This window comes from Anomaloglossus baeobatrachus, chromosome 2 (assembly GCF_048569485.1).
Source record: "Anomaloglossus baeobatrachus isolate aAnoBae1 chromosome 2, aAnoBae1.hap1, whole genome shotgun sequence".
Taxonomy (NCBI): domain Eukaryota; kingdom Metazoa; phylum Chordata; class Amphibia; order Anura; family Aromobatidae; genus Anomaloglossus; species Anomaloglossus baeobatrachus.
Window position 1 is genome coordinate 359,266,250 of NC_134354.1, and position 24,299 is coordinate 359,290,548.

The 24,299-nt window shown below is 46.2% G+C and overlaps 1 non-coding gene across 1 annotated transcript; it reads left to right on the top strand.

Annotated features, from left to right (window-relative positions):
• The first annotated feature begins 8,080 nt into the window (after nucleotides 1–8,080).
• Nucleotides 8,081–8,153, top strand: TRNAV-UAC (transfer RNA valine (anticodon UAC)). Its single transcript has one exon. It is a non-coding gene; the product is annotated as a tRNA-Val (tRNA).
• The last annotated feature ends 16,146 nt before the right edge of the window (nucleotides 8,154–24,299 follow it).

The window sequence follows — 24,299 nt, forward strand, 5'->3', positions numbered from 1 at the left end:
CAGCCATCTAGTCAGGCGAATACGGGGGCAGGAGAGGCTCGATTCATATCTGCGTGCAACCATGAATGGCATAACATGCGTGCCATATTAAACAAACACTGGCCGATACTAAAATCTGATCCTACCCTAAGGGATTTGGTCTCTGATTATCCTCTAATGACGGCACGCCGTTCCAAAAATCTACGAGATTTTCTCGTACATAGTCATTACGTTCCTGTGATTTCCCATCCCTTTGGTTCTACTAATCCTATTCGCGGGTGTTTTCCCTGCGGTCGCTGTCTTGCGTGCACCAATGTCTCTCGCAGTAAGACCTTTTCCACCGCAGATGGTAGTTGGACATTTGATATTAGGTGTTACATCTCATGCGCAACTTCCTATGTTATCTATTATGCTAAATGTAGTTGCCCTAAGATATACATAGGTTTAACTTCTAGGGAATTGCGGGTGAGAGTGCGTGAACATGTGAGAGACATTGGTGCTGCCAAGACGGTGACCGATATTTCTACTCTTAAGACCCTTCCTAGGCATTTTCGGAACCATCACGGATGTAATGCGAGATCATTGCGTGTCATAGGGATAGATGTCGTACATGGCGGCAATAGGGGCGGGAACCTTAAAAAGATCCTCGCCCAAAAAGAAACCAAATGGATCACCCTACTGGGTACTATGGCTTCGTCTGGTCTGAATGAGTCCCTTAGCTTTGCCCCCTTCCTTTAGACCCCTGTCCTCCTTCCCCCCCCTTTTTTTGCTAGATGTGGTTTTTTACCACCTATGCAATTTTTTACCTCTGTTTTTATATTCTAATTTTATTGCTGCAAGTGTTTTATGCCATTTTGTGCCCTTTTCTTTGCAGCTTCCATCTTCTGCTCCCTATGGATCACTGCCTCTGTTAATATGACTACCTGAATACATCGTGCATCTGGACTATGATTACAAGGTGGCTTCCCCCATGACAGCCGGGATTATATACTGCTTGGTCGAGGGCTAACTACTGTTATTCTTGTGATTCCTGCCATTTCATTATTTCTTTGCCCTCTTTCCTTGGCGTTCCTATACTGCTGTTTGTGTGGGAGCCCGTATATCTGTATCTTTGTATGTTCCAGTATGTGTGGTGTGCACATGCCTGGTCTTTCTTCTCTCCCTGGCATGCTTAGCGATGTCTCAAGGGCGGAGTTTTGCTCGTGGGAGGCGTTGCCTTTGCCCTCTCCCCTGCACTCCTCGGCTTGACGTCACTCGCATCTGCTAGTGGGATTAGCAATGACCGCGCATGTGCCAGCTTAAACCTGCACTGACTGGCCGGTCCGATCCATGTGATAAACCATATGGTCTATTAAAGCTTCTGGGAACAGATGAGTCACCACCCCTCCCTGGTCTGATGAAGGGTTATACTAACAAGACCTGAAAAGCGTGTTATCTTGCTTCTGAGGGGGATCTTTTGGTCTCTGGCTCCTGCACTTATCTGGCACTTTATATCATTGCTGGTGAGCGGTGTTTACATTCTTTTAGCCACTGGTATATATCATTGTTTGCATATACTGACAAACCCAGTGTGCTGTATAACTTTATCTTATCTTGCACACCAGCTATTGTTCTCTGGTATCACCTGGCATGCTGGTGAGCAGTGTTTGCATATATTTAGCCACTGATATGTATCATTGCTTGCATATACTGACAAACCCAGTGTGCTGTATAATTTTATCTTATCTTGCACACCAGCTATTGTTCTCTGGTATCACCTGGCATGTAACTTTGTATTTTTTGCCATCTGTGCTGTATACTTGTTGTCTTATGTATTCTACTTGCCTTGTTAATTCTGATTAACTCTTTATGTGCCAAGGTGCCCTCTGTTGTTGCACCTATATGTATTTTTCTGTGCTACATCTAAAAACTGTTTTTTATGATGTAATAAAATTTGTCATTCTCTTTTGCATTTCAACCACATCTGCTCTCCTGTTTCTTTTGCATTATAAAAATCCTGTTTGTTTCAAAATATATAGTTCCCATAAATACAAAAGCAAAAGACCAAACTATGGAGAAAAAAGTAACACATTCAATATAAACTTCAATTTAAGCAAAATCCCTTTGTAGGAATAAAACTGGTAAAATATGTAATAAAAATTGTAAATGTTTCATTAATCAAAAATACTTTCCTTCAGCAATAAAAAGGCCCCGTCAGTCACAATTCTGCTCTGCTAGCCAATACACAGTAACTTTCCATCAGGTATCATAGAGTAGTGGTCATCACTAGTGATGAGCGCGCATGCTTGTCACTACTCGGTACTCGCACGAGTATCGCTGTACTCGGGCTGCTCGGCGGGGACCGAGTAATCTCGCGATACTCGTGCTGTACTCGTGGTCTTCATTTCTGCATGTTGGCGCTCTTTTGAGAGCCAGCCCTCATGCAGGGATTGGCTGGCAGACCACTGCAATGCCACAGCCCTGTTAGTTGTGGAATTGCAGTGATTGGCCGGCCTGCACAGCGTGACCGAGCCTTTATATCGGCCGGCGCGCTGTGCTCTGCTCACAGCTATCCAGACAGTGAGTGCAGGGAGAGTGTCGCTGATTCAGGGAAAGCTTTGCGGCCCTTTATAGCTTTTTCAGTTGCAGGGCTGCAAACAGTGTGACCAAAAGTCCTTCTCAGGACTATTCTAGTTGTATACAGGCAGGCAGGGTATAGCCAGGTCGGAGTACAGTAGCAGAGTCCTTCTCAGGACTACTGTTGCTATATACAGGCAGGGTATAGCCAGGTCTGAATACAGGCTAGTGACCAAAAGAGTCCTTGTCAGGACTATTGTACCAGTATACAGGCAGGCAGGCAGGCAGGGTAGTGGTGACCGTATACCAGCCTTCATCATATCTGGGGCTGGTGTACACAGTGTAAAACAGTCCAGATAGTGTCTGACTTGTCTATAATTGTCGCTCCCCAAAAAAACCTGTTAGGTTCTTATTGCGTCCGTGCTTGGTTTTTAAAACCGCACGTGTGTGCCTGTTGGTGGCAGCGTACAGGTGCACTTGTGTGCAATTTCCACACACTTTGATATAACGCACAAGTAGTGAATATACACGTCAGCAGTGCACAGCATTGCAAAATGCGCAAGGGCATTGGCAAGGAACAAGGAAGTGGACGTGATGGTGGTGCAGGCAGAGGCCGAGGTCGTGGGCAAGCTCTAATTTCACCACAACAAAGGGCCACATCTAGTCGCTCGCACGTCCTGTCCCAAATTCTTGGGGACCGCAGCAGTACACCGCTCTTGAACCAAGACCAGTATCAACAGGTTGTTAGTTGGATAGCAGATAATGCTTCCAGTCAGATTGGCACCACCACAAACACTCTGTCTTCCACACGGTCAAGTGTCAGTAGTCGTGATACTGCACCGCACATTTCTGAACCTGATCCTCCTTCCTACCACCAGGCTGAGTACACGTCCTCCTCGGACATTAATGATCCCACACTTGGACACTCGGAAGAGCTGTTCACGTTTCCATTCACACATTCTGGCCTCTCGCCAGCTCATATTGAAGTGGGTCATGAGGAGATCGTCTGTACAGATGGCCAAATATTTGAGCAGCCACGTTCTCACGAAGTTGGCAACGTGTCTCAACAAGTGGTGGACGATGATGAGACACAATTGTCAGCAAGTCAGGAGGAGGAGCAGGGTGCGGAAGAGGAAGACGACGTGGTGGATGATCCAGTAACTGACCCAAACTGGCAGGAGGATATGCAGAGCGAGGACAGCAGTGCACAGGGGGAGGGAGGCGTAGCATCACAACAGGCAGTAAGAAGCAGGGTGGTGGCCCCAGGCAGAAGTCAGGCAACCGTTCACCGGAACAACACGACGACACAAGGTGCCTGTACAAATGTTAGGTCTTCCCGAGTCTGGCAGTTTTTTAAGTTGGATCCAGATGATTCAAAAAAGGCCATTTGCAACACCTGCCGTGCCAGCATCAGCAGGGGTACCAAAACTAGCAGCCTGACCACCACCAGCATGATCAGGCACATGTCAGCCAAGCACCCGACTTTGTGGGAAGTACAACAGAGTCGAGGAGCAGTGCTTGCTGATGTCACTGCTACGTCTTCGCTGGTTGTGCATGCGAGCCAATCCTCTGTCCATGCTGCCTGCGAACAAGCCTCCTCCACTCCTGCACCTGCAGTTGCCTACGCAGAAAGAACACCATCATCAAGCACGTCCTTGTCCCAGCGCAGCGTTCAGTTATCCATTCAGCAAACCTTTGAACGCAGGCGCAAATACACTGCCAACACCCCACATGCCACAGTTCTAAATGCTAACATTTCGCGACTGCTTGCGCTGGAAATGTTGCCTTTTAGGCTGGTGGAGACTGAAGCATTCCGTGACCTGATGGCGGCAGCTGTCCCACGTTACTCGGTCCCCAGCCGCCACTATTTCTCCCGGTGTGCCGTCCCCGCGTTGCATAACCACGTGTCACAAAACATCACACGTGCCCTGAACAACGCTGTTTCACCCAAGGTCCACCTAACCACAGACACGTGGACAAGTGCTTGTGGGCAAGGCCGCTACATCTCGTTGACGGCACACTGGGTTAATATTGTGGAAGCTGGGACCCAGTCTGAGCGAGGGACGGAACACGTCCTTCCCACACCAAGGTTTGCAGGCCCTACCTCAGTCAGTGTTTCACCCACACTCTACAGCTCCGGAATGTCATGCTCTTCAGCCTCCTCCTCCTCCTGCGCATCCTCATCCACTGTGCCCTCCACACCAGTCACAAGCTGGAAGCACTGCAGCACTGCCTCGGCGAAGCGGCAACAGGCTGTGCTGAAGCTAATCTGCATAGGTGACAAACCCCACAATGCAGAAGAGCTGTGGACAGCTCTGAAACAGCAGGCAGATCACTGGCTCACACCTCTGAACCTAAAGCCAGGAAAGGTCGTGTGTGACAATGGCCGGAACCTGGTGGCGGCTTTGAGGCGAGGCCAGCTGACACATGTTCCATGCGTGGCCCATGTGCTCAACCTCGTGGTTCAGCGGTTTATAAAGTCATACCCAGAGCTGTCTGATCTACTGGTAAAAGTTCGCCGCCTGTCTGCACATTTTCGAAAGTCACCTACTGCTTCAGCCGGCCTTGCCGGCTTTCAGCGCCGTTTGCATCTTCCGGCTCACAGACTGGTGTGTGATGTCCCCACGCGTTGGAATTCAACTCTGCACATGTTGGTCAGGATATGTGAGCAGAAGAGGGCAGTTGTTGAGTACCTGCATCACCTAAGCCGTCGGGAAATGGGTCAAACTCCACACATAACACCTGAGGAGTGGAGATGGATGTCAGACCTATGTACCATCCTCCAAAACTTTGAGGACTCCACCAAGATGGTGAGTGGTGATGACGCCATTATTAGCGTCACCATACCGCTACTCTGCCTTCTAAAACGGTCTCTGCTGAAAAACAAACATGATGCATTGCAGGCGGAGCGCGATGAGTTGCAGCAAGAAACAGTAGTGGGTGTGGGTGATAACACACAGCCCAGCCTCGTCTCATCACAACGTGCAGTGGAGGACTATGACGAGGAGGAGGATGAAGACATGGAGCAACTCTCCGGCCAAATTGAGGATATGACATGCACACCAGTCATATCCTCGGTTCAGCGTGGCTGGCCAGAGGACAGGGTAGATGAGGAGGAGGAGGAGGAGGAGGAGGAGGACAGCATGTTCAGTCATATTGTTGGTCAGGCTACTGAAGTCCTGGCTGTTAAGAGTCTGGCGCACATGGCTGACTTTATGGTAAGCTGCCTGTCTCGTGACCCTCGCGTTAAGAACATCTTGGCCGACAATCATTACTGGTTGGTAACACTGTTAGACCCACGCTACAAGGAGAACTTTTTGTCTCTTATTCCCGTGGAGGAGAGGTCAACCAAAATGCAGCAGTTTCGGAAGGCCATACTCACGGAAGTAGGCAAAGCATTCCCCTCACAAAACGCTAGCGGCATAGGTCATGAATCAGTGGACAACCGAGGCGTACAGCCGAGAGAGGCACAAGTCCAATCCGCCAGAGGTAGGGGAACAGTCTTTAAGATGTGGGACAGTTTTCTCAGCCCCTCACGTACCACAGCCCCTGAGGTGCGGGGTAGTGCCACAAGAAATCCTAAGTTTGCCCAGATGCTGAAGGAGTACCTTGCAGATCGAACAACAGTACTCCGACATTCCTCTGTGCCTTATAATTATTGGGTATCCAAGCTGGACACGTGGCATGAATTGGCTCTCTACGCCTTGGAAGTCCTGGCCTGCCCTGCTGCTAGCGTTTTGTCAGAGCGTGTTTTTAGTGCCGCAGGTGGAATCATTACAGATAAACGCACCCGCCTGTCAACTGAAAATGCTGACAGGCTGACTCTGATCAAGATGAACAAGGGTTGGATTGGGCCAGACTTCACCACACCACCAGCAAATGAGAGCGGAATTTAAAGTTTGCCATGTACCTCCACTCACCCATGGGTACACACTTCTGGACTTTGGATAATCGCTGGACTCCTCCTCCTTCTCCTCATGCGCCACCATGATGATGACCGTTACAAATTGCAATACTTAGGCCTTTGTTTCAGGTTTACCCCCAGTGGTAAATTTTTTCGCCCATTCTTTGCAGAATGGACATTACAACGACAGGAGACCCGCTCCTTTGCAATGGGAACAATGTTTTGAGGCCCTCATGCACGTCTCTACCCAGGGACAACGTGGAGCCTCCCAATTTTTGGCTGCCCTGCCTAAGGGCTATACTATAATACACCCACTTCCTTAAAATGGACACTTAATGTTTTGAGGCCCTCATGCACGTCTCTACCCAGGGACAATGTGGAGCCTCCCAATTTTTGGCTGCCCTGGCAAAGGGCTATACTGAAATAGACCCACTTCCTTACAATGGGCACTTCAGGTTTAAAGGCCCTCATGCACGTCTCTACCCAGGGACAACGTGGAGCCTCCCAATTTTTGGCTGCCCTGCCTAAGGGCTATACTATAATACACCCACTTCCTTAAAATGGACACTTAATGTTTTGAGGCCCTCATGCACGTCTCTACCCAGGGACAATGTGGAGCCTCCCAATTTTTGGCTGCCCTGGCAAAGGGCTATACTGAAATAGACCCACTTCCTTACAATGGGCACTTCAGGTTTAAAGGCCCTCATGCACGTCTCTACCCAGGGACAACGTGGAGCCTCCCAATTTTTGGCTGCCCTGCCTAAGGGCTATACTACAATAGACCCACTTCCTTCCAATGGGCACTTCAGGTTTACAGGCCCTCATGCACGTCTGTATGCAGGGGCATTGGTGAACCTCACAATTTTGGACTGCCCTGGCAAAGGAAAATACTACAAAGACTCACTTCCTCAAAATGGGCACATTAGACTCAAGAGGCCTTCATGTACGTCTCTTCTCAGGGACATCGGAGTGCCACACAATGTTTTCACGTAAAATCTTTCATGTATTAATCTCAAAAAGTAACATACACCAGCTCTATCTCACTATTGGGTATGTGCCCTTAACATTTCCGCCATGAAAAATCATTTTGGGGTCATTTTGGAAGGTTTTCTGGTGAGTCCGTAAAAATGGCGTAAAACGCGGACAAAATTGTTCACAGCTGTGACTTTTCAGTGATAAATGCTTCAAGGGGTCTTCCCCATGCTGTTGCCATGTCATTTGAGCACTCTTCTGAGACTTTTGTGACATTTTTAGGGTTTCTCCATGCTGCCGGGGGGTCATTTCACAAAAATACTCGGGTCTCCCATAGGATAACATTGGGCTCGTTGCTCGGCCCGAGTACACGAGTATCTTGGAATGCTCGGCCCGAGCTTCGAGCACCCGAGCTTTTTAGTACTCGCTCATCACTAGTCATCACGTCTGCTTAACACGCAGAAGGTCCTGCGTTCAATCCCCAGTAAAACCAATTTGTTCTTGGTGTTGAAATAATACTCAATTAAACTACAATATATGAGGTTCTTGGCTTTGTTGTCGAATGATGGGATGTTTTGGCTTCCATCCCCAACAGAGCTACGAATTTGTTTTTTTTTCCCTGGCGGTCAAAACTCGTCTCTAATTGCCATTACTTTGCAGGCTTTCTAAGGTTTCATAGTGTAGTGGAAATCACGTCTGCTTTACACGCAGAAGGTCCTGGGTTCAATCCCCAGTGAAACCCATGTGTTCTTGGTGTTGAAATAATCCCCTATCAACCTGCAGTATATAAAGTTGTTTGCTTTGTTGCCGAATAACGGGATGTTTTAGCTTCCATCACCAACAGAGCTACGAATTTGTTTTTTTTCCCCTGGCGGTCAAAACTCGTCTCTAATTTCCATTACTTCGCAGGATTTCAAAGGTTTCATAGTGTAGTGGTCATCACGTCTGCTTCACACGTAGAAGGTCCTGGGTTCAATCCCCAGTGAAACCAATCTGTTTTGGTGTTGAAGTAATTTCCTATCGACTTGTAATATGTGAAATTCTGGGTTTCGTTGCCAAATGACAATACATTTTGGCTTCCATCACAAAGAGAACTACGATTTTGGGTTTCTTTTTTATTGACCCTTTTAGCAGAAAACATAATCCCATATTATAAAAATCCTGTTTGTTTCAAAATATATAGTTCCTTTAAATACAAAAGCAAACAACTAAACTATGTGGAAAAAAGTAACACATTCAATGTAAACTTCCTTTTAAGCAAAATCCCTTTGTAGGAATAAAACTGGTAAAATATGTAATAAAAATTGTAAATGTTTCATTAACCAAAAATACTTTCCTTCAGCAATAAAAAGGCCCCATCAGTCACAATTCTGCTCTGCTAGCCAATACACAGTAACTTTCCACCAGGTTTCATAGAGTAGTGGTCATCACGTCTGCTTAACACGCAGAAGGTCCTGAGTTCAATCCCCAGTGAAACCAATCTGTTCGTAGTGTTGAAATAATACGCTATCCAACTACAATATATGAAGTTCTCGGCTTTGTTGCCGAATGACGGGACGTTTTGGCTTCCATCACAAACAGAACTACAAATTATTTTTTTTTTTCCCCTGGCGGTCAAAACTCGTCTCTAAATGCCATTACTTTGCAGGATTTCACAGGTTTCATAGTGGAGTCGTCATCACGTCTACTTCACACGCAGAAGGTCCTGGGTTCAATCCCCAGTAAAAACAAGCTGTTTTTGCTGTTGAAGTAATTTGCTATCAACCTGTAACATATGAAATTCTTTGTTTTGTTGCCAACTGATAATATATTTTGGCTTCCATCACCAAGAGAACTACGATTTTGGGTTTCTTTTTTATTGACCATTTTAGCAGAAAACATAATCCCATATTATAAAAATCCTGTTTGTTTCAAAACATATAGTTCCTTTAAATACAAAAGCAAACAACTAAACTATGTGGAAAAAAGTAACACATTCAATATAAACTTCAATTTAAGCAAAATCCCTTTGTAGGAATAAAACTGGTAAAATATGTAATAAAAATTGTAAATGTTTCATTAACCAAAATTACTTTCCTTCAGCAATAAAAAGGCCCCGTCAGTCACAATTCTGCTCTGCTAGCCAATACACAGTAACTTTCCATCAGGTTTCATAGAGTAGTGGTCATCACGTCTGCTTAACACGCAGGAGGTCCTGCGTTCAATCACCAGTAAAACCAATCTGTTCTTGGTGTTGAAATAACACTCAATTAAACTACAATATATGAAGTTCTTGGCTTTGTTGCCGAATGATGGGATGTTTTGGCTTCCATCCCCAACAGAGCTACGAATTTGTTTTTTTTTCCCTGGCAGTCAAAACTCGTCTCTAATTGCATTACTTTGCAGGCAGAAATCACGTCTGCTTTACACACAGAAGGTCCTGGGTTCAATCCCCAGTGAAACCCATGTGTTCTTGGTGTTGAAATAATCCCCTATCAACCTGCAGTATATAAAGTTCTTGGCTTTGTTGCCGAATAACGGGATGTTTTAGCTTCCATCACCAACAGAGCTACGAATTTGTTTTTTTTCCCCTGGCGGTCAAAACTCGTCTCTAATTGCCATTACTTTGCAGGCTTTCAAAGGTTGCATAGTGTAGTGGTCATCACGTCTGCTTCACACGCAGAAGGTCCTGGGTTCAATCCCCAGTGAAACCAATCTGTTTTTGGTGTTGAAGTAATTTCCTATCGACTTGTAATTAGAGTTGAGCGCGGTTCGAGGTTCGAGGTTCTCCAGTTCTAGGCTCGAGTGATTTTGGGGCCTGTTCTAGATCGAACTAGAACTCGAGCTTTTTGCAAAAGCTCGATAGTTCTAGAAACGTTCGAGAACGGTTCTAGCAGCAAAAAAACAGCTAATTCCTAGCTGGCTTTCCGCTGTAATAGTGTAAGTCACTCTGTGACTCACACTATTATGACATTTCAGTGTATAGTGTGCGTGAACAGCGCCTTCAGATCACTGCTGTTTGTATAATGGCGATCGCCATTTTTTTTTTTTTTTGTCTTGTCTTCCTTCCCTAAGCGCGCGCGTCTTGTGGGGCGGTCCAGCATGTCAGTCAATCCCAGACACACACACATCTAAGTGGACTTTTAGCCAGAGAAGCAACGGCATGTGTGATAGGATGTCCATGTCACATGTCCCTGCATTATAAAAACGGACATTTTCCTCCAGGACGCCATTATCTCTTCTGCGTCCTTGGTGTCAGACATCACTGGCGCAGCTCCGTTCTGAGTCATATCGCCGATACTGCTGTATGCGCTCCATACACAGCGCTGGACAGAATAGGGATAGCACTTTCCATCAGTCCTTTTAAGGGCTCGTACGGGCAGGGTCAGAGTTAAGGTGACAGGTCCTGCAAACAGCGACAGCGTCTGTGTAGCCAAGGTCAGGGATTTCCTCCCTGCATTTCCCTATTAGGAGGGAATAGAAAGGCAAGCTTCCATTCCTCTACCCAGAGCCCCACAATCCTGGCACTGTACCCTCCTGTCCTCTGCACACTCCAACTCATTATAACTAGGCCATTATACTAGCAAACACTCAGTGTACCTAGTGGCATCCTAAACGTGGCTATTGGACTGTTGTCTAGTCACACTAGTGCAAAGACATTTGCAGCACCTCTGCCTGCATTGCACACTCCAACTCATTATAACTAAGCCATTATACTAGCAAACACTCAGTGTACCTAGTGGCATCCTAAACGTGGCTATTGGACTGTTGTCTAGTCACACTAGTGCAAAGACATTTGCAGCACCTCTGCCTGCATTGCACACTCCAACTCATTATAACTAAGCCATTATACTAGCAAACACTCAGTGTACCTAGTGGCATCCTAAACGAGGCTATTGGACTTTGCTATAGTCACACTAGTGCAAAGACATTTGCAGCACCTCTGCCTGCATTGCACACTCCAACTCATTATAACTAAGCCATTATACTAGCAAACACTCAGTGTACCTAGTGGCATCCTAAACGTGGCTATTGAACTGTTGTCTAGTCACACTAGTGCAAAGACATTTGCAGCACCTCTGCCTGCATTGCACACTCCAACTCATTATAACTAAGCCATTATACTAGCAAACACTCAGTGTACCTAGTGGCATCCTAAACGTGGCTATTGGACTGTTGTCTAGTCACACTAGTGCAAAGACATTTGCAGCACCTCTGCCTGCATTGCACACTCCAACTCATTATAACTAAGCCATTATACTAGCAAACACTCAGTGTACCTAGTGGCATCCTAAACGTGGCTATTGGACTTAGCTATAGTCACACTAGTGCAAAGACATTTGCAGCACCTCTGCCTGCATTGCCCACTCCAACTCATTATAACTAAGCCATTATACTAGCAAACACTCAGTGTACCTAGTGGCATCCTAAACGTGGCTATTGGACTGTTGTCTAGTCACACTAGTGCAAAGACATTTGCAGCACCTCTGCCTGCATTGCACACTCCAACTCATTATAACTAAGCCATTATACTAGCAAACACTCAGTGTACCTAGTGGCATCCTAAACGTGGCTATTGGACTGTTGTCTAGTCACACTAGTGCAAAGACATTTGCAGCACCTCTGCCTGCATTGCACACTCCAACTCATTATAACTAAGCCATTATACTAGCAAACAGTCAGTGTACCTAGTGGCATCCTAAACGTGGCTATTGGACTGTTGTCTAGTCACACTAGTGCAAAGACATTTGCAGCACCTCTGCCTGCTTTGCACACTCCAACTCATTATAACTAAGCCATTATACTAGCAAACACTCAGTGTACCTAGTGGCATCCTAAACGTGGCTATTGGACTGTTGTCTAGTCACACTAGTGCAAAGAGATTTGCAGCACCTCTGCCTGCATTGCACACTCCAACTCATTATAACTAAGCCATTATACTAGCAAACACTCAGTGTACCTAGTGGCATCCTAAACGTGGCTATTGGACTGTTGTCTAGTCACACTAGTGCAAAGACATTTGCAGCACCTCTGCCTGCATTGCACACTCCAACTCATTATAACTAAGCCATTATACTAGCAAACACTCAGTGTACCTAGTGGCATCCTAAACGTGGCTATTGGACTTTGCTATAGTCACACTAGTGCAAAGACATTTGCAGCACCTCTGCCTGCATTGCACACTCCAACTCATTATAACTAAGCCAATATACTAGCAAACACTCAGTGTACCTAGTGGCCTCCTAAACGTGGCTATTGGACTGTTGTCTAGTCACACTAGTGCAAAGACATTTGCAGCACCTCTACCTGCTTTGCACACTCCAACTCATTATAACTAAGCCATTATACTAGCAAACACTCAGTGTACCTAGTGGCATCCTAAACGTGGCTATTGGACTGTTGTCTAGTCACACTAGTGCAAAGACATTTGCAGCACCTCTGCCTGCATTGCACACTCCAACTCATTATAACTAAGCCATTATACTAGCAAACACTCAGTGTACCTAGTGGCATCCTAAACGTGGCTATTGGACTGTTGTCTAGTCACACTAGTGCAAAGACATTTGCAGCACCTCTGCCTGCATTGCACACTCCAACTCATTATAACTAAGCCATTATACTAGCAAACACTCAGTGTACCTAGTGGCATCCTAAACGTGGCTATTGGACTTTGCTATAGTCACACTAGTGCAAAGACATTTGCAGCACCTCTGCCTGCATTGCACACTCCAACTCATTATAACTAAGCCATTATACTAGCAAACACTCAGTGTACCTAGTGGCATCCTAAACGTGGCTATTGGACTTTGCTATAGTCACACTAGTGCAAAGACATTTGCAGCACCTCTGCCTGCATTGCACACTCCAACTCATTATAACTAAGCCATTATACTAGCAAACACTCAGTGTACCTAGTGGCATCCTAAACGTGGCTATTGGACTGTTGTCTAGTCACACTAGTGCAAAGACATTTGCAGCACCTCTGCCTGCATTGCACACTCCAACTCATTATAACTAAGCCATTATACTAGCAAACACTCAGTGTACCTAGTGGCATCCTAAACGTGGCTATTGGACTGTTGTCTAGTCACACTAGTGCAAAGACATTTGCAGCACCTCTGCCTGCTTTGCACACTCCAACTCATTATAACTAAGCCATTATACTAGCAAACACTCAGTGTACCTAGTGGCATCCTAAACGTGGCTATTGGACTGTTGTCTAGTCACACTAGTGCAAAGACATTTCCAGCACCTCTGCCTGCATTGCACACTCCAACTCATTATAACTAAGCCATTATACTAGCAAACACTCAGTGTACCTAGTGGCATCCTAAACGTGGCTATTGGACTTTGCTATAGTCACACTAGTGCAAAGACATTTGCAGCACCTCTGCCTGCATTGCACACTCCAACTCATTATAACTAAGCCATTATACTAGCAAACACTCAGTGTACCTAGTGGCATCCTAAACGTGGCTATTGGACTTTGCTATAGTCACACTAGTGCAAAGACATTTGCAGCACCTCTGCCTGCATTCCACACTCCAACTCATTATAACTAAGCCATTATACTAGCAAACACTCAGTGTACCTAGTGGCATCCTAAACGTGGCTATTGGACTGTTGTCTAGTCACACTAGTGCAAAGACATTTGCAGCACCTCTGCCTGCATTGCACACTCCAACTCATTATAACTAAGCCATTATACTAGCAAACACTCAGTGTACCTAGTGGCATCCTAAACGTGGCTATTGGACTTAGCTATAGTCACACTAGTGCAAAGACATTTGCAGCACCTCTGCCTGCATTGCCCACTCCAACTCATTATAACTAAGCCATTATACTAGCAAACACTCAGTGTACCTAGTGGCATCCTAAACGTGGCTATTGGACTGTTGTCTAGTCACACTAGTGCAAAGACATTTGCAGCACCTCTGCCTGCATTGCACACTCCAACTCATTATAACTAAGCCATTATACTAGCAAACACTCAGTGTACCTAGTGGCATCCTAAACGTGGCTATTGGACTGTTGTCTAGTCACACTAGTGCAAAGACATTTGCAGCACCTCTGCCTGCATTGCACACTCCAACTCATTATAACTAAGCCATTATACTAGCAAACAGTCAGTGTACCTAGTGGCATCCTAAACGTGGCTATTGGACTGTTGTCTAGTCACACTAGTGCAAAGACATTTGCAGCACCTCTGCCTGCTTTGCACACTCCAACTCATTATAACTAAGCCATTATACTAGCAAACACTCAGTGTACCTAGTGGCATCCTAAACGTGGCTATTGGACTGTTGTCTAGTCACACTAGTGCAAAGAGATTTGCAGCACCTCTGCCTGCATTGCACACTCCAACTCATTATAACTAAGCCATTATACTAGCAAACACTCAGTGTACCTAGTGGCATCCTAAACGTGGCTATTGGACTGTTGTCTAGTCACACTAGTGCAAAGACATTTGCAGCACCTCTGCCTGCATTGCACACTCCAACTCATTATAACTAAGCCATTATACTAGCAAACACTCAGTGTACCTAGTGGCATCCTAAACGTGGCTATTGGACTTTGCTATAGTCACACTAGTGCAAAGACATTTGCAGCACCTCTGCCTGCATTGCACACTCCAACTCATTATAACTAAGCCAATATACTAGCAAACACTCAGTGTACCTAGTGGCCTCCTAAACGTGGCTATTGGACTGTTGTCTAGTCACACTAGTGCAAAGACATTTGCAGCACCTCTACCTGCTTTGCACACTCCAACTCATTATAACTAAGCCATTATACTAGCAAACACTCAGTGTACCTAGTGGCATCCTAAACGTGGCTATTGGACTGTTGTCTAGTCACACTAGTGCAAAGACATTTGCAGCACCTCTGCCTGCATTGCACACTCCAACTCATTATAACTAAGCCATTATACTAGCAAACACTCAGTGTACCTAGTGGCATCCTAAACGTGGCTATTGGACTGTTGTCTAGTCACACTAGTGCAAAGACATTTGCAGCACCTCTGCCTGCATTGCACACTCCAACTCATTATAACTAAGCCATTATACTAGCAAACACTCAGTGTACCTAGTGGCATCCTAAACGTGGCTATTGGACTTTGCTATAGTCACACTAGTGCAAAGACATTTGCAGCACCTCTGCCTGCATTGCACACTCCAACTCATTATAACTAAGCCATTATACTAGCAAACACTCAGTGTACCTAGTGGCATCCTAAACGTGGCTATTGGACTTTGCTATAGTCACACTAGTGCAAAGACATTTGCAGCACCTCTGCCTGCATTGCACACTCCAACTCATTATAACTAAGCCATTATACTAGCAAACACTCAGTGTACCTAGTGGCATCCTAAACGTGGCTATTGGACTGTTGTCTAGTCACACTAGTGCAAAGACATTTGCAGCACCTCTGCCTGCATTGCACACTCCAACTCATTATAACTAAGCCATTATACTAGCAAACACTCAGTGTACCTAGTGGCATCCTAAACGTGGCTATTGGACTGTTGTCTAGTCACACTAGTGCAAAGACATTTGCAGCACCTCTGCCTGCTTTGCACACTCCAACTCATTATAACTAAGCCATTATACTAGCAAACACTCAGTGTACCTAGTGGCATCCTAAACGTGGCTATTGGACTGTTGTCTAGTCACACTAGTGCAAAGACATTTCCAGCACCTCTGCCTGCATTGCACACTCCAACTCATTATAACTAAGCCATTATACTAGCAAACACTCAGTGTACCTAGTGGCATCCTAAACGTGGCTATTGGACTTTGCTATAGTCACACTAGTGCAAAGACATTTGCAGCACCTCTGCCTGCATTGCACACTCCAACTCATTATAACTAAGCCATTATACTAGCAAACACTCAGTGTACCTAGTGGCATCCTAAACGTGGCTATTGGACTTTGCTATAGTCACACTAGTGCAAAGACATTTGCAGCACCTCTGCCTGCATTCCACACTCCAACTCATTATAACTAAGCCATTATACTAGCAAACACTCAGTGTACCTAGTGGCATCCTAAACGTGGCTATTGGACTTAGCTATAGTCACACTAGTGCAAAGACATTTGCAGCACCTCTGCCTGCATTGCCCACTCCAACTCATTATAACTAAGCCATTATACTAGCAAACACTCAGTGTACCTAGTGGCATCCTAAACGTGGCTATTGGACTGTTGTCTAGTCACACTAGTGCAAAGACATTTGCAGCACCTCTGCCTGCATTGCACACTCCAACTCATTATAACTAAGCCATTATACTAGCAAACACTCAGTGTACCTAGTGGCATCCTAAACGTGGCTATTGGACTGTTGTCTAGTCACACTAGTGCAAAGACATTTGCAGCACCTCTGCCTGCATTGCACACTCCAACTCATTATAACTAAGCCATTATACTAGCAAACAGTCAGTGTACCTAGTGGCATCCTAAACGTGGCTATTGGACTGTTGTCTAGTCACACTAGTGCAAAGACATTTGCAGCACCTCTGCCTGCTTTGCACACTCCAACTCATTATAACTAAGCCATTATACTAGCAAACACTCAGTGTACCTAGTGGCATCCTAAACGTGGCTATTGGACTGTTGTCTAGTCACACTAGTGCAAAGAGATTTGCAGCACCTCTGCCTGCATTGCACACTCCAACTCATTATAACTAAGCCATTATACTAGCAAACACTCAGTGTACCTAGTGGCATCCTAAACGTGGCTATTGGACTGTTGTCTAGTCACACTAGTGCAAAGACATTTGCAGCACCTCTGCCTGCATTGCACACTCCAACTCATTATAACTAAGCCATTATACTAGCAAACACTCAGTGTACCTAGTGGCATCCTAAACGTGGCTATTGGACTTTGCTATAGTCACACTAGTGGAAAGACATTTGCAGCACCTCTGCCTGCATTGCACACTCCAACTCATTATAACTAAGCCAATATACTAGCAAACACTCAGTGTACCTAGTGGCCTCCTAAACGTGGCTATTGGACTGTTGTCTAGTCACACTAGTGCAAAGACATTTGCAGCACCTCTACCTGCTTTGCACACTCCAACTCATTATAACTAAGCCATTATACTAGCAAACACTCAGTGTACCTAGTGGCATCCTAAACGTGGCTATTGGACTGTTGTCTAGTCACACTAGTGCAAAGACATTTGCAGCACCTCTGCCTGCATTGCACACTCCAACTCATTATAACTAAGCCATTATACTAGCAAACACTCAGTGTACCTAGTGGCATCCTAAACGTGGCTATTGGACTGTTGTCTAGTCACACTAGTGCAAAGACATTTGCAGCACCTCTGCCTGCATTGCACACTCCAACTCATTATAACTAAGCCATTATACTAGCAAACACTCAGTGTACCTAGTGGCATCCTAAACGTGGCTATTGGACTTTGCTATAGTCACACTAGTGCAAAGACATTTGCAGCACCTCTGCCTGCATTGCACACTCCAACTCATTATAACTAAGCCATTATACTAGCAAACACTCAGTGTACCTAGTGGCATCCTAAACGTGGCTATTGGACTTTGCTATAGTCACACTAGTGCAAAGACATTTGCAGCACCTCTGCCTGCATTGCACACTCCAACTCATTATAACTAAGCCATTATACTAGCAAACACTCAGTGTACCTAGTGGCATCCTAAACGTGGCTATTGGACTGTTGTCTAGTCACACTAGTGCAAAGACATTTGCAGCACCTCTGCCTGCATTGCACACTCCAACTCATTATAACTAAGCCATTATACTAGCAAACACTCAGTGTACCTAGTGGCATCCTAAACGTGGCTATTGGACTGTTGTCTAGTCACACTAGTGCAAAGACATTTGCAGCACCTCTGCCTGCTTTGCACACTCCAACTCATTATAACTAAGCCATTATACTAGCAAACACTCAGTGTACCTAGTGGCATCCTAAACGTGGCTATTGGACTGTTGTCTAGTCACACTAGTGCAAAGACATTTCCAGCACCTCTGCCTGCATTGCACACTCCAACTCATTATAACTAAGCCATTATACTAGCAAACACTCAGTGTACCTAGTGGCATCCTAAACGTGGCTATTGGACTTTGCTATAGTCACACTAGTGCAAAGACATTTGCAGCACCTCTGCCTGCATTGCACACTCCAACTCATTATAACTAAGCCATTATACTAGCAAACACTCAGTGTACCTAGTGGCATCCTAAACGTGGCTATTGGACTTTGCTATAGTCACACTAGTGCAAAGACATTTGCAGCACCTCTGCCTGCATTCCACACTCCAACTCATTATAACTAAGCCATTATACTAGCAAACACTCAGTGTACCTAGTGGCATCCTAAACGTGGCTATTGGACTTTGCTATAGTCACACTAGTGCAAAGACATTTGCAGCACCACTGCCTGCATTGCACACTCCAACTCATTATAACTAAGCCATTATACTAGCAAACACTCAGTGTACCTAGTGGCACCCTAAACATGGCTATTGGACTGTTGTATAGTCACACTAGTGCAAAGACATTTGCAGCACCTCTGCCTGCTTTGCACACTCCAACTCATTATAACTAAGCCATTATACTAGCATTTTTGCTGCCAGTTTAAGGGCTGTAGTTGCATTGTCAGGGATATTTATTCTTTATTATTCTGCTGTTAATAAAGCTAGACCACCACTGCAATCTACACCACCTCTCAATTTTTACTACCACATTTTCAGTGCACAATCTTGTCGCATTCAACATGAGTGGCAAAATATCAGATGCTGGTGGAAAGGGGAAGAGGCGTGGTGGAAAAGGCAAAAAAGGTTTTGTCCGTGGGGAAGGTGGCAAAGCTCCATTATCATCTGCTGAAGATAGACCATCTACCAGCAAAAGTAAGATGTCTACTACTTACCGTGGACAATCCGATGTGCTCCCTTTTTTACGGACACGAACAACAGGAACAAAGGTAGATGATGGCCAAAAAAGGAAAATGCTTGAATGGATCTCAAGTGGTCCAACAAGTGCCCTCTCAGCCACTTCAAGTACCGCATCCAAAAAACACCAGTCCTCTGAGTTGTCATCCCAATCAAACTTGCTTTCTCCCAGCTCTGAAGTCTCCATCAGCCCTGCACAGTATGGTGGAACTGAGATGGCTGAGTCTGCAGAGCTGTTCAGTCACACTATAGCATGGGAATCAGAGGTCTGCTCCCAAGCTACAGTGAGTACAGAACAGAAAATGGTCTGCAGTGATGCCCAGAACCTTTGTGACTCTGATTCAGGCCGTGAGGACCAAGTTTCTGAGCATAATGTTGACCCTTTGTCACAAACTGTAACACCTGTGGTTATAGACAATGAGGAACATACTGATGAAGATGAGACTCAGATACCCGATTGGGATGACAACTTAAATATTCGGTCAGGGCAAGAAGAGGCTCGGTCTGAGGGGGAGGGGAGTGCAAACACAACAATTGATGATGAAGTTCTAGATCCCACCTACTGTCAACCCACAGTCAGGCACTCGAGGAGGTCAACAGAGGTGGTGGAGGAGGATGCAACTGATGACGAAGTTACCTTGCGCCTTCCTGGACAACGTCGGAGTACTGGTAGCACGTCTACAACTGCATCCTCAGCCACCACTCTGCCTCTGAGCATTATTCGGGGTGGATCAACAGGTCGCATGGCCTCTAAGCCTTGCCTAGCCTGGTCCTTTTTTGACATAGAAAAAGATCGGCCAAATTATGTGATCTGTAAAATTTGTCAGGGTTCTCTTAGTAGAGGTCAAAACCTCAGCTGTTTGACAACTTCTTGCATGAATCGTCACATGAATAAATATCATATGGCCCGGTGGGAAGCTCACCGTGCTGCAATGCGGCCTAGCGGAGCGAACCATCCACCGCCTGCCCCTTCCATGGCATCCGCGCGCTCGTCATCTTCTAGGACTGTGGGGACAGCTGTCACACCTGTTTTTCCACCCACAACCTCCACCACTGTAACCGCAACAGGCAGTTTGCTTGGTAGGTCGTCAGTTGGTTTGGAAGGGGAAACAAGTGAGTGTGTACAGCTCTCTCAGACATCGATAGCACCAACGTTGGATGAAGGCAACATCATGTCTCCGCCTGCACTTTCCTCACAAACCTGCATTTTTCCAGGGACACCCTACTCAACACCGTCTACACACAGCAGCCAGATCTCTGTCCCTCAGATGTGGTCAAATAAAAGGCCACTTCCTGCGACCCATGACAAAGCTAAGAGGTTGACTCTATCCCTCTGTAAGCTGTTGGCTACCGAAATGCTGCCTTTCCGCCTAGTGGACACACAGGATTTTAAAGACCTTATGTCTGTCGCTGTGCCCCAGTACCAGATGCCTAGTCGCCACTACTTCTCTAAGAAAGGTGTGCCCGCGCTACACCAGCATGTCGCACACAACATCACCGCTTCCTTGAGAAACTCTGTGTGTCAACGGGTGCATTTCACCACTGATACTTGGACCAGTAAGCATGGATAGGGACGTTACATGTCGCTGACTGGGCACTGGGTAACTATGGTGATAGATGGTGAAGGGTCTGCTGCACAAGTCTTGCCGTCCCCACGACTTGTGTGTCAATCCTCTGTCTGTCCAAGTTCCGCCACTGCTTCTGCATCCTCCACCTCATCTGGGTCCTCCACCTCCGCCCCATGCCTGCCTGGTCAGGCCACCAGCGTTCTCACAGCGCAAAAGGAATCACGCACCCCTCATTACTATGCTGGCAGCAGAGCGCAACGGCATCAGGCGGTCTTTAGCTTGACATGTCTTGGTAATAAGAGTCACACAGCTGAGGAGTTGTGGTCAGCTCTGCGGTCCGAGTTTAATAAATGGTTGTCTCCACTCAACCTGCAGCCTGGTAAGGCCGTGTGCGACAATGCTGCAAACCTGGGTACGGCCCTTCGCCTGGGCAAGGTGACACACGTGCCTTGTATGGCTCACGTGTTGAACCTTGTCGTCCAGCAATTTTTAATACAGTATCCCGGCCTAGATGGCCTTCTGAACAGGGCACGAAAACTGTCTGCTCACTTCCGCCGTTCAAGCGCCGCAGCTGAGCGACTTGCATCGCTCCAGAAGTCTTTCGGCCTGCCGGTTCATCGGCTGAAATGCGATGTGGCGACACGCTGGAATTCAACTCTCCACATGTTACAGCGACTGTGGCAGCACCGCCGTGCCCTGGTGCAATACGTCATGATGTATAGCCTGGGCCAACGAGATGCAGAGGTGGGTCAGATCACCCTGATGGAGTGGTCTCAGATCAAGGACCTATGCACCCTTCTGCACAGTTTCGACATGGCGATGAATATGTTTAGCGCTGACAATGCCATTATCAGCATGACGATTCCAGTCATTTACATGCTGGAGCAGACGCTAAACACTATTCGGAGTCAGGGGGTGGGACAACAGGAAGGGGAGGAACTACAGGAGGATTCACATGCGCAAGACACAACAACATCACCAAGGTCCAGACGTTCATCATCACCAAGGCGCCAGGCATGGGACCATGGGGGACAGGGATCAACAAGGGCGCATGGTAGCAGGCGAGATGTTGAGGAAGGTGCAGGAGGACATGAAGAAATGGAGGACGAAGTGTCCATGGACATGGAAGACTCAGCAGATGAGGGAGACCTTGGTCAAATTTCAGTTGAAAGAGGTTGGGGGGAGATGTCAGAGGAAGAAAGAACGGTTAGCACCTCTATGCCACAAACACAGCATGGACTTGGTCCGCATGGCTGCGCAAGACACATGAGTGCCTTCTTGTTACACTACCTCCAACATGACCCTCGTATTGTCAAAATTAGAAGTGATGATGACTACTGGCTTGCCACACTATTAGATCCCCGGTACAAGTCCAAATTTTGTGACATAATTCCAGCCATAGAAAGGGACGCACGTATGCAGGAGTATCAGCAGAAGCTGTTACTCGATCTTAGATCGGCTTTTCCACCAAACAACCGTGCAGGTGCAGGGAGTGAATCTCCCAGTTGTAACTTGACAAACATGGGACGGTCTCGTCATCTTCAACAGTCTACCCGTACCAGTAGGACCGTATCTGGTGCTGGTAACAGCAATTTTATGGAATCTTTTCATAATTTTTTTAGACCCTCCTTTGCAAGGCCACCAGAGACAACAAGTCTGACACATAGTCAACGGCTGGAGAGGATGATACAGGAGTATCTCCAAATGAACATCGATGCCATGACTTTGCAAATGGAGCCTTGCTCCTTTTGGGCTTCAAATCTAGAAAAATGGCCAGAGCTCTCCAGTTACGCCTTGGAGATTTTGTCGTGTCCAGCTGCCAGCGTTGTCTCTGAACGTGTCTTCAGTGCTGCTGGTTGTGTGCTGACAGATAAGCGCACGCGTCTGTCCAGTGACAATGTGGACAGACTGACGTTCATCAAAATGAACAAGTCATGGATCCAGAAGGAATTTACTACCCCTGTGTCATCCTGGGGAGAGTAAATGCTTGTGGATTTGGAATGTGCTTGATGCAAATCAAAACATCCTGTTTGCAACTAGGGCACAACTGCTGCCACTGATGGGGTGTGTGTGTGTGTGGCCCAATTTTTTTAAAAAAGGGAGGCTCCGCTTGGAGTAACCCTTGCTTACATTGTTTTTAAAAGAAGCCAAGATGAACAAGTCATGGTTCAGCAAAGACTTTGCTACCTACCCCGGTGTCATCCTGGGGATGGATATGAATGGCGTATTTTTGAATGTGCTTGATGCAAATCTAGCTGTGAAGTGTACAACTAGGGCACAAGTGCTGCCACTGAATGGGTGGGTGTGTGTGGGGCACAATTTTTGGAAAAAAAGGGAGGCTCCGCTTGGAGTAACCCTTGCTTGATGTGTTTTTAAAAGAAGCCAAGATGAACAGAGCTGGGATCAGGAAAGACTTTGCTACCTACCCCGGTGTCATCCTGGGGACGGATAAGGATGGCATATTTTTGAATGTGCTTGATGCAAATCTAGCTGTGAAGTGTACAACTAGGGCACAAGTGCTGCCACTGAATGGGTGTGTGTGTGTGGGGCACAATTTTTGGAAAAAAAGGGAGACTCCGCTTGGAGTAACCCTTGCTTGCTGTGTTTTTTAAAAATGATCCAAGATGAACAGAGCTGGGGTCAGGAAAGACTTTGCTACCTACCCCGGTGTCATCCTGGGGACGGATAAGAATGGCGTATTTTTGAATGTGCTTGATGCAAATCTAGCTGTGAAGTGTACAACTAGGGCACAAGTGCTGCCACTGAATGGGTGGGTGTGTGTGGGGCACAATTTTTGGAAAAAAGGGAGGCTCCGCTTGGAGTAACCCTTGCTTGATGTGTTTTTAAAAGAAGCTAAGATGAACAGAGCTGGGATCAGGAAAGACTTTGCTACCTACCCCGGTGTCATCCTGGGGACGGATAAGAATGGCGTGTTTTTGAATGTGCTTGATGCAAATCTAGCTGTGAAGTGTACAACTAGGGCACAAGTGCTGCCACTGAATGGGTGGGTGTGTGTGGGGCACAATTTTTGGAAAAAAAGGGAGACTCCGCTTGGAGTAACCCTTGCTTGCTGTGTTTTTTAAAAATGATCCAAGATGAACAGAGCTGGGGTCAGGAAAGACTTTGCTACCTACCCCGGTGTCATCCTGGGGACGGATAAGAATGGCGTATTTTTGAATGTGCTTGATGCAAATCTAGCTGTGAAGTGTACAACTAGGGCACAAGTGCTGCCACTGAATGGGTGGGTGTGTGTGGGGCACAATTTTTGGAAAAAAGGGAGGCTCCGCTTGGAGTAACCCTTGCTTGATGTGTTTTTAAAAGAAGCCAAGATGAACAGAGCTGGGATCAGGAAAGACTTTGCTACCTACCCCGGTGTCATCCTGGGGACGGATAAGAATGGCGT